Source organism: Nelumbo nucifera, chromosome 1 (assembly GCF_055504915.1).
Source record: "Nelumbo nucifera cultivar China Antique chromosome 1, China Antique-T2T, whole genome shotgun sequence".
Taxonomy (NCBI): Eukaryota; Viridiplantae; Streptophyta; class Magnoliopsida; order Proteales; family Nelumbonaceae; genus Nelumbo; species Nelumbo nucifera.
The window spans coordinates 53,649,858-53,663,090 of NC_142649.1; positions in this window are offsets into that span (position 1 = coordinate 53,649,858).

Sequence of the window (13,233 nt, forward strand, 5' to 3'; positions counted from 1 at the left end):
CCTAGATCGTTTTGGGCCCATTTAAATCTGACTTTATGAAAGTCAGTGGGAGCCACTTTGGGGAGTAATAGAGAATTTCATATGATAAGCTCTCTAAAGGCCTTTCGTCATTAGCATGAAGATGGACTGTATTGGTAATGAAGAGATGCACCATAAAATTGGGCTATCCATTTGTTGGTCTAGTTTGCTGGATTGCTTCATAAGATGATAAGGGCATCATAGACCGATGTGGGAGGGGCCTATCCTAAAATGGAAGACTCTCTCATGATACTTTGGGGTTCACAATATGACGGGTCAACACTTGCTGAATAGAAAGGTTTAACCTAAAATGACAATGAACCTTGTTTGGTAGATACCAAAGGGAAAGCTCATATAATGAGCGGATAGGATCCTTCACAAAAGGACAATGGGATTGTATCATAGTTGGCTCCTCCTGCTACACCACAATTAAACGGTGTGTCAGAGAGGAGAAAGCATACTCTATTAGATATGGTTCGCTCACTTTCTCATCCATTCAGAACTACCTATATCCTTTTGGGGATACGCATTGGAGATTGCGATATACGTGTTGAAACAGGTTTTAACCAAATCTGTTCCTAAGACTCCAATTGAGCTTTGGATCGGTAAGAAAAGAAGTGTAAGACACTTGAAGATTTGAGATTGTCCGACACATGTTAAAAGAACAAGTGCTGACAAATTGGAATTCAAGTCCAGCCCTTGCTTATTTGTAGGCTACCCCAAAAGCACCGTGGGATACCTATTCTAAGACCCAACAGAGCAAAAAATGTTTTGTAGTCGAAATGCCTACTTTTTGGAAGAAGATTACATTCTAGATAATCATTGTCAGGAAATTGTTTTTAATAAGGAGAGCCTAGAAGTAGTGGGAGATGTTCCACAGGCTCCAAATAACACCCAACTGAGAAAATCTACTCAGGTTTCTAGGCTTCTAGTTCGTTACGACTAGACCTGTTCATGGACTGGGTAGCCCGATGGCCCGGCCCGCACCCCAGTTGGGCTTGGTCATGTAATTAGGCCTGCAGGCTTGACCTCCGGCTGAACACAGTAAGCCCGACTGTGTTTCGGGCCGGGCTCGGGATTTGTCAAAAAAGCCCGGCCCGACTCAACATTATATATTTTATAAAATATATAATATGTATTTTATATATTATATAAAATATATAAATACCATAATATATATTAGAATATATATTTATAATTTAATACATACATTTTTTATTCTTTTATTTATAATTTCTCTCTCTCTCTCTCTATTCAGCTGCTTCAGTAGTAGTAACAGTATGGGCTAAATTTTGGGCTCGGGCCCAGGCCCGGGCTTCGGGCTTTTTATGAGGGTCGGGCTCGAGCTCAAGTTGTAGGCCCGATGGTCGGGCCGGGCTCGGGCTCGGGCCTTAGAAAAATTTGTTAATACAGAGTGAAAGCCCTGTCCGAGCTCGGCTTGGCCCGACCCATGAACAAGTCTAGTTACGACTATGATCAACAAAAGTTACTTGATGAAAGCCACGACTAGTGTGGAAGATCTCTTGACTTATACAAAAGCTATGTTGGACATAGATTCCTTGTAGTGGGTAGATGCCATGAGAGCCAAGATGGACTCAATGGAAACCAATAAGGTCTGAACTCTCGTATACCCACCCCCTAGGGTGAAAGCAATTGGTTGCAAATGGATTTACAAGAGGATGGGAAGATTGAGACATATAAAGCTCGTCTTGTAGTGAAGGGATACACTCAAAAAGAGGGAGTCGATTATGAGGAAACCTTTTCACTAATGGCTATTCTTAAATCCATACGAATCCTGCTAGCTATAGCAACACACTATGACTAAGAGATTAGACAAATGGATGTCAAAACTGCGTTCCTGAATGGAAATCTTATTGAAAATATCTATATGCAGCAACTGCAAGGTTTCATTTCTGCGGGTCAGGAACACATGGTGTTTAAACTCAACCAATCCATCTATGGACTTAAGCAAGTTTCAAGAAGTTGGAACATCCGATTTGACTCTACTGTCAAATAATTTGATTTTGAGTAAAATCTGGATGAGCCCTGTGTTTACAGGAAAGCAGTGGGGGATAATGTTATGTTATTGGTTTTGTATGTAAATGACATTCTACTCATTGGGAATAATGTAGGAATGTTGAATACGGTGAAGGTATGGCTTTCGCAGTAATTCTCCATGAAAGATTTTGAAGAAGCCTCTTATGTCTTGGGACTTTGACTCTATAGAGATAGATCGAAAAGGATAATAGGATTATCTCAATCTACTTATATTAACAAAATTGTCAAAAGATACAGCATCAAGAACTCCAAGAAGAGATTTGTCCCTTTCAGACATGGAGTCGCTCTCTCTAAGGGTATGTCTCCCAAGACTCCCGGGTATTGTCAATGGATACAGCATTAGCCCTTGTTGGACAAAGTAAATGATCGGGGACTGCTCTCTCTCTGATGGAAACCAAAACTGTCGGTAGTCAATTTCATTCGTGTTTGAGATTTGTTTTTGCAAAATATATTTATATGAATATATATATTATGTTTTATAAAAAAAATTTGCAAAAGGTTTTAATTCCCGGGATCCATCCGAGCAGAGAGTGCAACACTGTACCTTGCAGTCGAGGGTGAGGTCCTCTCTTGTCGGGCAGTGTTTAATCGTTATGGACTAAGAGATTAAGTGTAAGACCATTCAAGGCTTTCATACCTGATGGGCTAATCTCACTTAAGGCCATAATCATTGTGAAGGGATGAGAGATCCATCATATGGATGGCCAAACCCTACAGGAAGGTTGGGCAAAGTTTCAAAATGTTCTTTACTCCCATCCAGTAATCGTATTCCCATTTTAGAAAAGTACATTTTCAAGGTTCGTTCTTGTAACCAAACCAGACCAAATCTGAAACAAAGATTAGGGAGAAGTATACCTGATACGAAATCCACGCAAAAATTTGCTCATCTTAACGAAGGTGACACAGCTTAGGATGGGGCAGGATTAGTAGGTAGTTCTTCAAAAAGAACCTTGGATTCTTCATCATGAATCGAATGGGGTAGTGAGCATAGCTTCAAAATTGTTTCTTCTAACAAGAAACAATATTAAGATCAAATCATGATCAATTCTAAGAAATGGAGATCGAGCAGGGTGGGGCAGCAAGAGCACGGAGAAAGAGAGTTGAAGGCAGAAATAGTCAAACTAAGTTGTCTTCTGAGTTGTATATTTTTCAGATTCGCCCCGCTCTCTATTTATAGTCTTAAAGAGATGATCTCCTAATCTGATTAGGAGTTTTCTTGATCCAAATCTTTATTTGGATATGAACTCTTTAAGTGATAAGGATAATCCCTTATCTTATCTACAGATCAAGAGAGTTATCCTTTTATCCTTATCAGCTGATCTATACCCAGATTCACCCTTATTTAATTAATCCAATTAACCTAGTTCAAAATGGGCTTTAGGCCCATTAAGCTTTCATGCTCACTTCCTTTTAATGCTGGCTAGTTTGGCTCTCTTTGTATGGCGTGGGACCCTATCATTGATCTACACATTATCCACATGGGTTCAACATATCCTTTGTTAGAAGGCCTGGTCGAATTCACTATTGAATATAGTGAACCCCTGAGTCCATCACCATGGGCTCTTAACGGGCCCAACATTTACATTGAATGGTCCTTAGGTCCAGTCATCTTATGATGGCCCAACGACTGTGGGCGGATGCAAGATTAGCCCATCAAGTACAACCCTCAATAGTCTTACACTTAACCTCTCATCTCATAATGATCAAACACTGCCCGACAAGAGAGGACCTCTCCCTCGGCCGCAAGGTATAGTGTTGCACTCTCTACTCACACGGATCTTGTAAATTAAAACATTTTGCAAACAATTTGTGAAACCATAATATATAAGTATATCTCTATATAAATATATTTTGCAAAACCAAATTTCAAACACATTTGAAATCCACTGCCGACAGTTTATGTTTCCATTAGAGAGAGTGCATTTTCCCGATCATTAACTTTGTCCGATAAAGGGGCTGATCCTATCACTATGATCACCCACTCAAATGAATTCTCGAATTGTCACAACATACCTAGGTAGTATCATAATCGAGTCTAGGGGTCAGGTGTAACATTCTAGTTTTATCCATTTGTTTCCAAGGTACAGGGCAATATTGGAATTTGGTCCAATTTAGGGTTTCAAGAAAACCCACACTACATGTACCTCAGGTCTCACCTTGGCAGCTGAGACAAGCCAACCCAACCAACTTGGCGACACATCAGTGTCAGCCTTGGCAGGATAAATCTCCCCAGATATATCCAACGGTTGTGAAGATTCTAAACTAACACGAGTCTCATAAATGTCCAGTTTAAGGTATTACACAGAAACACACGACAATAACATGAATCAAATATGTACTTTATTCAGTTATTATAAATGTCATAATGTACCTCATGCTGATTGGAGCTAAGGGATTGTCTAACACCATGGGTCTTTATAAGGTGGCTTGACTTAAGGACCATTTTGTGTAAATGTTGGGCCCATTAAGAACCCATACTGATGGACTCATGGGTTCACTGTGTTCAACAGTGAATTCGGCCAGGCCTTGTAATAGAGGTTAGGTTGAACCCATATGGCTTTTGTGAGGTCAATGTTAGGGTCCCACGCCATACAAAGAGAGCCAAGTTAGCCAGCAATTAAAAGGGGAAGTGAGTCTGCTAGCTTAATGGGCCCAAGGCCCATTATTAACTAGATTGGATAAAAGTCACATGACTGGTTAAGCGGTCATGTGACTTGGGCGAATTTGGGTATGGATATGTTCTCAAATTAGCTATGGGATAAGAGGATAACTCTTTTCCACTTAAGGAGTCCAGATCCAAATAAAGATTTGGATTAGGAAGTTCCTAATTGGATTAGGAGAAGTTGATCTTTAAGGCTTATAAATTGAGGGGTGAACTGTTTTAGTTTTCACCTTTATGCTCTTAGTTCTCTCCCTATATTCTTGCCACCCAAACCCTAATTGGATCTCTAATTTTTTGGACTGATAGAGATCAGTTCCTACCTCTGATTTTGCAATAAAATTAGATCATGTTTTGTGCTCACACTCCCTTGCTTGATCCAAGTCATTGGATTGCAGTTCTTGTTGAAGGACTGCGTTGCTGAACCTCATGCTGCGCCATGTTCTGTGGAAGCGGGTTTTGGTACCCTCTTTGGGCATGAACTCCTACTTTGGAAGCTACATGTGTGGATATCGTATCAGGTATTGTTCTTACTTTCTTTTGGTTTTAGATCTGGTTCGGTTTGGTTTAAGAATGATCATTGAACCAAGTTCAGAATTCTCATCTTCAACCTTGTTTTCATTTGAATCCGTATTGTCCAATGCCATATGCTCCAGCATAACTTGCGAGAGCTCTTCATTCTTTATTCATAGAATTATTACTTTCCCATTCAGAATTCATCTCTTGGCCTTCCCATTCATCATCATAATTTCCTTCACCTTCCCCTTCCTCTTTGGCATAGCATTCATCGTCAACACACCAAGATTCTCTCCCTCATTCTCAGTCTCTAAAAGAGAAAAGAATTGTACACCACACATAGGTCCCTTCTCAACCCATCGATCGCGTCATAGGTTTAGTGGGTTGGTTGGGTATGATAGTTGCACGACTTGGGTTCAGAAACTACCTGATTTTTCTTGCTAGTTACTTTAATCCATCCATTAGTTTTTACTTGTTTCTCAGTCTTTGGGCAATTAAAAAATTAATGTCCCCTCCACCCACAGTTTGTGCACAAATCATAAATATTCTTGTAAACAATCTTAATAAAGTTGTCGACATTCTTGAAGTATCTTCGTTGGGTCTCATCACTGAACCGACATCCCTTAGAATAAAATCAAGATCATCATCTTTATTCCACAATCACGGGCGGAGCTAAGAAATTTTCATGAGGGGGACCAAAACCTAAAGTAGATTGAGCGAAGGGGGAGGAACAGATATGGATGGTCATAAGGGGATGTTAGACAATTATGTCCTTAGATCCACTTAGATTGATGTATCTTTTGACATTTATTGTAAATGAATAAAGTACATAATTGATTCATGTCATTGTGGTATGTTTCTGTGTAATACCCTTAAACTGGACATTTATGAGACTCGTGTTAGTTTAAAATCTTCATAGTCGTTGGATAGATCTGGGGAGATTTATCTTGCCAAGGCTAACACTAATGTACCGCTAAGTTGGTTGGGTTGGCTTGTCTCAGCTGCCAGGGTGAGACCTAAGGTACATGTAGTCTGGGTTTTCTTGAAACCCTGAACCAGACCAAATTCCAGTATTGCCCTGGACCTTGCAGATAGATGGAAAAAACTGGATTGTTACACCTGACCCCTAGACTCGATTATGGTATTGCACTAAGTGTCAGATCGGGCTATCTTTGATATGCCAATCAGTGAGATCTTTAGAGGGTTCAAAACCTGGGTATGTTGAGATAGTCCGAAATTCACCTGAGTGGGTGATCATAGTGATAGGATCAGCCCCTTTGTCGAACAAAGTGAATGATCGGGAAATGCACTCTCTCTGATGGAAACCTAAACTGCCGGCAGTTGATTTCAAATGTTGAAATTTGTTTTTTGCAAAATATATTTATATAGAAATATACATATATATATATATATATATATTATAGTTTCAAAATCTTTGCAAAATGTTTTAATTCCCGGGATCCATGTGAGTAGAGAGTGCATCACTACTCCTTGCAGTCGAAAGAGAGGCCCCCTCTTGTCGGGTAGTATTTGATCATTATGAGCTGAGAGGTTAAGTGTAAGAACATTGAGGGTAATACTTGATGGATTAATTTTGCATCTGCCCACATTTATCGAGTTTTCATAAGGTGGCTGGATCCAAGATCCATTTAGTGTTAATGTTGGGCCCATTAAGAGCCCATGGTGATGGACTCAGGGGTTCATTGTCTCCTACAGTGAATTCGGCCAAGCCTTGTAACAAAGGCTAGACTGAACCCATGTGGCTGATGTGTAGATCGATGTAAAGGTCCCACACCATACAAAGAGAGCCAACTGAGCAATAGGTTAAGGAGTAACTGACCACATAAGCTTAATGAGCCTAAAGCCCAATTCGAACTGGGCTTAATTTAGTTAATTAAAAGGGGCAAGATCTGATTTATAATCTGATTAGGATTAGCTTAAGGATAAGACAAGTCTTATCCGTTTAAGAGTGCAGATCCAAATATCAGATTTGGATCAAGAAACTCTCTCCTAATTAGATTAGGAGGTTGATCCAAAGAAGACTATAAATAAGGGGAAAATTCCTCAGTTTTATACACAACAATCTGTAGAGTTCTCTCCTGTTTTTGCCATCCCTTCCTTGTTCGATCTCCAATTGTGGATCTGAAGTCGTGCTTACCTGCCCATGTTCGATTCTTGTTGAAGAATCCCGATTCTTGTTGTAGAGCCATCCTGCTGATTTTGCTTCACCACAAACTGTGTTACCTTCAGTTTGAGCTGATTTTGCTTCACCACAAACTGTGTTACCTTCAGTTTGAGCGGGTTTTGGTCTTCTCCTTGGGTGTGAACACCTTCATTGGGAGTTACTGCTACTTCGTATCAGGTATATCCCTCACTTCTTATTGGTTTTAGATCTAGTCTGGTTTTGTTTCAAGAATGATCATTGAAAATGCAATTTTCTAAAATAGTGAATGCAATTTCCAGATGGGAGAGAGAGAAATTTTTGAAAATTTGCCCAACCTTGCTGTAGGGTTTGGCCATCCATATGATGGATTTCTCATCCTTTCAGTGGTATTAGAACCAGGTTCAAATTCTTGAACCAAAATCAGATCAGATCTGAACCTGTGCAAATAGGTAGAATTGGTTGTACCCGATTTGTGCAGATTAGGTTTTTTCTGAGAATTTGATTCTCAGCTATGGGTGATTGATTTGAAATTAAATTATTTATTTTCTGCAATATATTTAGAACTATTCTATTTATATTTTCTGTTATCTGGATTGTTCGTACGATGGAGATCGAATTTTCTTTAGGCACTGTGAATTTGCGTATCTGCTTCTTTATTCTATCCATTCTGGGTCTGTAAATAAATATATTTTTTATTTTCTACATGGAATATATAGGAATTTGATTCTGATGTAATTATTAGAGAAGTTAGGTTTTTTTCTTTTTTTTCCATTAGAAGATACTGTTGGAAACGCGAAGGAGAAAATTTTGCAGATTAGGGTTCGATAATCAACGATTTGCAGTTTTAGAAATTGCAAACTACGAACTAACTTTTGTTTTGAAGGGTTGCATCCTTACGAACAACCCTCTTGCTATTGTTTACTGATTCTTGATTGTCATGTATCAGTTTCTTTAATTTCAGATCATGTTTCAAGAATTGGATCTTGAATTAATCACCAAACCCTAGACCTGTTTGACATAGATTAGACCAAACTGGTTGGATTAAATCTGTGGTTCGATTAGGGCTATTAACAATCCTAAAATTCCATGGTTTGATGGCTGATTGCAAGTTGCAATTAAGCCTACATCTGTAAAACCCAGTTTTAATTTGTTAAAATTGCATGAGCCCAATAAAGCGTAAAAGCTATATGGGTCGAACTACTCTTTACAATTCAACCAATATACTTAGATAATTTTAATTGGTAATATTATGGGTTCTAAATGGGCTTTAATTATGTGTTTTACAGATATTTTAATTGATTGGACCAATTTGTTTCATGCATGTGATGTGCTACGTACATGGGCCATAAGTTCTTGGCCCATGTTAATTCGATAGTGGCTCTTTCGAACACCATGGCTGAATGCACATCATTGTCATGGTGCTCTTAAGATCATTGGATGATCTCCCTTTCTTAGTGGGGCCCACTTCAGTTCCTCTCCAAGAGGAACACCCTAAAACCTTAGCCATTTTGGGCCCACTTTGAATCTGATTTTATGAAAGTTAGTAGGAGCCACTTTGGTTTGACCTAAATAAAACTAAGGCATAATTATTCGTACCCTCTTGAAAATATAAGTGCTTGTGATAGGGAATTTCATATGATGAATTATCTAAAGGACTTCCATCATTAGTATGAAGTTTGGCAGTATTGGTGGGTGGAGATGCACCATAAAATTGGGCTATCCATCTGCTAATGCAGTTGGCTGGATTGCTTCATAAGATGATAGGGGCATCATAGACCGATGTGGGAGGGGCTTATCCTAAAATGGAAGACTCTCTTATGGTACCTTGGCGTTCACGAACATGATGGGTGAGCACTTACTGGATAGAAAGGTTTAACTTAAAATGACTATGAACCTTGTTTGACAGAGGCCAAAGGGAAAGCTCATAAGATGAGTGGATGAGATCCTTCATAGAAGGTGGTGGGGTTTTGTAGCTGAAACAGTTGGCTCCATGAACCCCATGTTGGCTTCCCACATTTTCAGAGACATATTGTCTCCGTCAATGAGATTGGAGTGAATCTCAGAGATTCCCAAAATGAAAATGGAACATAGATTAAAATCCCTTTCTATGTGATGAAATGAATCAATTTAAGTTGTGGACTTATAAATCTTCTTTGCTTGTACCAGAAATGGCAAACGGAAACTTCACCAAGTTGTTGGATGATAACATACTCTAGAGCCTTAATTATGTTGACTAGTTCCGAAACCTTATGATGGTTCTAATGTCTAAGAAATTGGACAAAATTGATAAGAACCCTGCTCCGGATTGTAAAGGTGACAAGGCTTCTGAGGCCCGAAGGAGAGAGTATCAAGAATAGGAAGAGAAAAATTCTCTTGCCCGGTGTTATATTATAGCCTCTTTAGACAATACGATACAACGACAATTTAATAAGATCGAAGTGTCCAAAGATATATTGGATAGTTGGAAAACTATGTATGAAGAGCAGAATTGTTCTACTTGACAAAATGTCTTAAAATTGTTTATGACCGCACAGATGACCGAGAACCAACAAGTTCATGACCATTGTCTAAAGATGATGGGTTATATCAATGAACTGGAGGCTCTCGGGTCAGGGCTAGATCATGACACCAAAATTGATGATGTTCTTAATTCCTTGCCTCCGTCCTTTAATCATTTTATCATGAATTACAATATGAATAAGCTAAACGTTAGCCTTAAAAAACTCAACAATATGTTGTAGAGGGCTGAAAACTGATTAAGAAGGATAAGCCGATAGCCATGCTTGTTGAACGTGGCAAATCGAGCAAGAAAAAGTGAAAGGCTAAAAGGAAGGCTCAGAAGAAGGGTAGCAAAACCAAAAAGCAGAAGAAAGACAAGTCATCGGATGGCTGTCACTTTTGCAAGCAGACCGGCCACTAGAAGAAGAATTGTCCTCAATACATGGAGACTAAGAAACAAGGTATGTTCGATTCTTTCATCATAAAGACCAATCTATTGGTCACTTCTACTTCCTTGTGTATTGACTCCGAGGCTTCGATTCATGCGTGTAACTCATTGTAGGGGTTCAAGATAAGCAGAAGACTGAGTGATGGAGAAGTGACACTTTACTTGAGGACTTCTGCAACTGTTGCAGCTACGGCCATAGGCACTGTAGAATTAGTATTCTGAGAATGGATTATTATACTGAAAGATTGTCTTTTCGTACCTAATTTAAGAAGAAATTTCATTTCTTTTTCAAAGTTGTGCATGGATGGTTATTCAATTCTATTTAGTAATGTGATTGCTATTAAACGAAATAACAAGTTTCTAGCATATGGAGAACTTGAGAATGGTCTCTATGTTCTCCATCCCTCTCTAGACACCAACATTACCGAAACTACGTCGGAAATAATTCCCAAGAAAAGAATACGTGATATAGTTAGTCCCCTGTGCCTGTGGCATTACCGACTTGGCCACATTAACATATATCATATCACAATGTTGGTAAATGATGGTCCTTTGGATTTTCTAATTGCAGAAGATCTTCCAACCTGTGAACCTTGCCTTCAAGGTAAGATGACGAAAGGGCCATTTACCGGTAAGCCTGAAAGATCTACAGGAACACTTGACCTGATACATACTGAAGTAGGTGGTCCCATGAATGTTAAGACACGTAATTAACACATCTATTTCATAACTTTTACCGATGGTTATTCTCGGTATGGTTACATGTACCTAACGAGGCATAAGTCTGAATCCTTTGAAAAGTTCAATGAGTTCAGACAAGAAGTCGAGAAACAGTTAGGGAGAGAAATTAAAGCCCTTCGATCAGATCGAGGTGGTGAGTATCTCTCTGACAAATTCAGAGACTACTTAAAGGACAATGGGATAGTATCACAATTCGCCCCTCCCACTACACCACAGTTAAACAGTGTGTCAGAGATGAGGAACCGGACCCTATTAGATATGGTCCGATCATGTCTCATCTACTCAAAATTACCTACATTTTTTGGGGATACGCATTGGAGACTACGATTTACGTGTTGAACCGAGTTCCAACCAAATCTGTTCCAAAGACTCCATATGAGCTTTGGACCGGTAAGAAACCAAGTGTGAGACACTTGAAAATTTGGGGTTATCCGGAACATGTTAAAAGAACTAGTGCTCTCAAATTGGAATTTAAGACTAGTTGTTGCCTATTTATAATTTACCCCAAAGGCTTTGTAGGTTACGTATACTATGATCCGAAAGAACAAAATGTGTTTTGCAATCGAAATGCATGTTTCTTAGAAGAAGATTACATCCTGTAGAATCTTCAGCAAGAAGTTGTTCTTGATGAGGAGAGCCCAAGAGTAGTGGGAGATGTCCCACAAGCTCTAGATACTCAACCTAGAAGGTCTACCTGTTAGACAGTTATGCCCTTATCCCCAATCAGATTGATGTACCTTTTGACATTTGTTGTAAATGAATAAAGTACATAATTGATTCAAGTAATTGTGGTGTGTTTCCATGTAATACCCATAAACTGGACACTCATGAGAATCGTGTTAGTTTAGAATTTTCACAGTTGTTGGATAGATCTTGGGAGATTTATCCTGCCAAGGCTGACACTGATGTGCCGCTAAGTTGGTTGGGGTGGCTTATCTTAGTTTCCAAGGTGAGATCTGAGGTATATGTAGTGTGGGTTTTTCTTGAAACCCTGAACCAGACCAAAATTCCAGTATTTCCCTGGACCTTGGAGATAGATGAGCAAAACTAGAATGTCACACCTGACCCCTAGATTCGATTATTGTATTGCACTAGGTGTCGGATCAGACTGTCTTTGATATGCCAATCAGTGAGATCCTAAGAGGGGGTCAAAACCTAGATATGTTGGGACAATCCGAGAATTCATCTAAGTGGGTGATCATAGTGACAGGATCAACCCCTTTGTCGAACAAAGTGAATGATCGGGGATGCACTCTCTCTGATGGAAACCTAAACTGTCGGTAGTTGATTTCAACCGTTGAAATTTGTTTTGCAAAATATATTTATATAAAGATATACATATATATTTTATGGTTTCAAAATGTTTGCAAAAGGTTTTAATTCTCAGGATCCATGTGAGTAGAGTGTGCAACACTGTTCCTTGTAGTCGAGGGAAATATCCTCTCTTGTCAGGCAGTGTTTGATCAATATGGGTTGAGAGGTTAAGTGTAAGGTCATTGAGGGTAATACCTGATGGGCTAATCTTTCATCTGCCCATAGTCCTTGGGTTTTCATAAAGTGGCTGGACCGAATGACCATTTAGTGTAAATGTTAGGCCCATTAAGAGCCATGGTGATGGACTCAGGGGTTCACTGTCCTCTACAGTGAATTAGCCAGTGTTGGGCTGAACCCATGTAGCTGATGTGTAGATCAATGTTTGGGTCCCACTCCATACAAAGAGAGCCAAATGGGCAGCAGGTTATGAGGTTAAGTGAGCACATAAACTTAATAGGCTTAAAGCCCAATTCAAATTGGGTTAATTAGATTAATTACAGTAGTCTGCATAGTTCTTCCCTGTTCTTTCCGTTCCTACCCTGTTCGATCTCCAATTGTGGGAGTGATCAAGAATTATTTTTGATATTGTTTCTTGGTAGAAGAAGCAATCCGAAGTCATGCTCACCAGCCCTCTACTCCATTCTTGCTGAAGAGCCGTCCTATTGATCCTGTTTCACCACACAGTGTGTCATTTTCAGTGGAAGCGGGTTTTGGTTTTCTCCTTGGGCGTGAATACCGTCATTGGGAGTTACTGCTACTTCATATCTGGTATATCCCTCTCCTCCCTTTTGGTTTCAGATGTGGTCCAGTTTGGTT